Raw genomic sequence first — 3,573 nt, 5'->3', positions numbered from 1 at the left:
CCATACGTTCAATTTCACTTTTTTGGACATAGGGATATCTGTACGGCCTGATGTTTGGAGGAACACTTCCTGGAATCAGATGAATAGCATGATCATGATCACGCATAGGTGGGAGACCTTTGGGAGTCTCAAATACCTTGGAATGATTGTCCAGGACTTTTTGGAGATCTGGAGAAATAGATGATTCCAATGTGGAAACATCTAGCGAACATAATTGTGCAATTACACCTCTTTGCTCCTTTTTTAGAAGCTTTGTCATGCCATTAGAGCTGATTATCTTTCCTGGTTTCCCTGCAATACCCCTTAATTCAACTTCCTTTCCTTCCACAGAAAATTTCATGAAAAGTTCTTGAAAATTAAAAGCTATTGTACCCAAGGATTGTAGCCATTGGACTCCTAGTACAACATCAGCACCTCCCATTGGAATGGAAAGCATTGGGCTAGTCAATACATATTCTCCCATGGATAGCTTGATATTATGGCACTTTCCAGAACAATTTATTGTTCCTCCATTTGCAATCATCACTTGACACTCTGGTGCTGGATATAGGAAGCAATTCAATTCTTTTGCTACCCTACAATGAATAAAATTGTGGGTGCTTCCTGAATCAATCAACACTATTACCTTTTTCTTCTTGATTTGTCCTTCTATCTTGATGGTTTGAGGAGTGGTAATTCCCGCCAATGCATTACAAGATATGGTCGGATTTATTTGTTCTTCATCTAGGCTTTGTTCCTGGAATATATCCTCTTCTTTTGACCTTTCTTGCTCCTTTTCTTCTTCCTCTTCACAATCTATGTAGAATAATTTCTTCTCAGCACACTTATGACCTTTTGTGTATTTGCTATCACAATTGTAACAAAGCCCTTTTGCTCTTTTTTCTTCCAATTGTTGTGGTGTCAACCTTGTAGGTTGTGGAAGACTATGGGCAACAACACTTCCGTCTTTATAGTTGTGAATGGTATGCTTCCTAGTTGCCATAATTTTGCTTTCCATTTTTCTTGCTAACCTGAATGCCTTCTCTAATGAATCAGGTTCCCAAAGGCGCACATCATGTTGGATATTATCCTTTAAAGACCCTATGAACACATCAATCCTATGCTCCTCTGGAATATCTTTTACCCTTATGTTCAATTTTTGGAACTCCTCAATGTGCTCCATTATTGAACCCTTTTGTTTGAGACTTATCAATTGGCTAAAAAAAGTGTTGCTTTTTGTATCCTCATAATGTGCTATCAATTCTTCCGTAAAAATTGCCCAAGTGATAAATTGTTTACGAGAACAAAGCCATTGATACCATACAAACTGATTTGGTTCCAAATATAAAGTTGCCATACGTACCTTTTGTGTGTTTTGCACATTATTGAGATCGAAGAATTGCTCCATCTGTAATATCCATGTGGCGGGATCCTTGCCATCAAACTTCCTCATATCGATTTTTGGAACATGGTGAGTCTTCGATCCAACATTAGAGTCTATGGAATCATGATTAACATTTCTTTTGTTCTCATCATGAGTTTCCTTTACTACCTTTTCACCATTAGTGACCCTTTCTTGTAGCAAATTCTTCAATTCTTCCATATCTGTCTTCAAATCTGCCATGTCTCTCTTCAAATCTGTCTTCGAATCATCCATCTTAGCTTCCATGCCCTTTATCTTAGATTCCACGCCACTTATCTTAGCTTCTGTTAGCTTTTGTGAGCGTGACATTTGTTGCACTTGTTCTTGTAATTTTGATATATCATGTAGCATTTCTTCCTCTTCTTCATGAGTCATGCTAGAGCTTTCAGGTTCCTTACTAGGTGTTTGCATTTTCTTTCCTCGGGGCATCAGTTACCGATAATAATGCTTTACTATGCCCTTTGAATTCCGTTAAACCAAGCTTACACAAAAATTTAAAAAAAAAAAAAACTACACACCTTTTTTCACTTTATAGAAGCCTGATATTGAATCTGATGTATCTCTGTAATTTTGGATCATCCAGTTCTAAAATTGCTACCTGTAGTAGCCTTCTGCGTCCTCTTTCCAATGCCACAAGTCTGAGCCAAATTGGATTCTCCAAGGAAGAGTTATGTGAAATCTCCCACAGTGACTTGCTTTTAGACTGGTTCAGTAGAGCGAACTTGTACGACGTGCCACGAGTCACTGTTTCAACCTTTGAATCTAAAACACACATACAAGAAACTACAGTCCGTCCTCTTTCTGTACCTTTTACGAAATTTCAATCCGATCCTCAGAGAGAGAGTTATGACGATTTTCCCCAGGTCACCTGTTTTGAATGTAATTCAGGAGTCTGCAAAAAGACCAACTTCCTCAGATCATATCTCCGAAAATATCATGCAAAAAGCTCTGAAATTTGGACCCAAGGTTCAGCGCCAATTCTTCTCAAATGGGTTTTTTTTGCGACTTCTGAAACGTCACAGAAAAAAAATTATAGCGAAAATGCCACGATGACCTGTTTGGAGCAGCGAAACCCTAGAATCCAAAGCTCTGATACCAAATGTTATGAAACCAGCTCACAAAAAGATAGAAAAGAGAGATCCACGCCTTAGAATTCAGCCTCTTCGAGGGGGAAACCTCCTTTACATTACATAAATGAACAATTCTTGGATGATACAAATGACAAAACCTCCTTTCTATATATAGGAGTCTAAGGAGTCACAATATAATCCAGCCGACCTAACAATAATAATATAAAGCCACAAAAATAACAATAGAGGGATTCTATGGGGCACAGAAATAACAATATGGGGGTAATAGGGGCACAACAATATAAATAAGGGTATAACTACAATAGTAATGGGGTAATCACTAGTATTATAGGGATCCAACAGGGGCACAACAATATAAATAAGGGTAAACTACAATAGTAATGGGGTAATCACTAGTATTATAGGGGCCCAACATAGTTGATGAAAAACATGTCCAGCAAAAGCTAAGGAAGATCCATCCTAATCTGGAAAGTCAAATTAAATCAGAACTCAATAAATTATTGAAAGCCAAAATTATTTTTCCCGTCCGACACTGTAGATGGGTTTCCAATATGGTTCCCGTCAGAAATAAAAATGGAAATATTAGAATTTGTATTGACTTTCGAAATCTTAACAAAGCCTGCCAAAAGGATGATTTTCCCCTACCTCCAATGGAAAAAATATTGCAAGTCGTTGCAAGATCATAATTAATGTCCTTTTTAGATGGTTTCTCTAGCTACAACCAGGTTCTGGTCCATCTTGACGATCAGCTAAAAAACATGTTCAGAACCAAATGGGGTACTTACGTATATCAAAATATGTCGTTTGGTTTGATTAACGTCGGCGCTACATTTCAAAGGGCCATGGACATCGCATTTAAGGGATTAGTAAACAAATCAGTGGTGATTTACTTGGATGATATAACAGTATATTCTAAAAAACGCGGTAATCACCTTAGAGACTTAAAACAGATCTTCCAACGTTGCCAAAGGTATGAGATTTCACTTAACCCAAAAAAGTCTTTTTTTTTGCATTAAGTGAAGGAAAACTTCTTGGATTTATATTGTCAAAATCTGGAATCCATATTGATCTCGATAGAAT

The sequence above is a fragment of the Pinus tabuliformis genome, chromosome 1_1 (assembly GCF_031772625.1).
Source record: "Pinus tabuliformis cultivar Carrire ecotype Pingquan chromosome 1_1, CPIR1, whole genome shotgun sequence".
In the NCBI taxonomy this organism is placed as follows: domain Eukaryota; kingdom Viridiplantae; phylum Streptophyta; class Pinopsida; order Pinales; family Pinaceae; genus Pinus; species Pinus tabuliformis.
The sequence above is the reverse complement of the archived record's forward strand: the minus strand, read 5'-3'. Positions refer to the sequence as shown.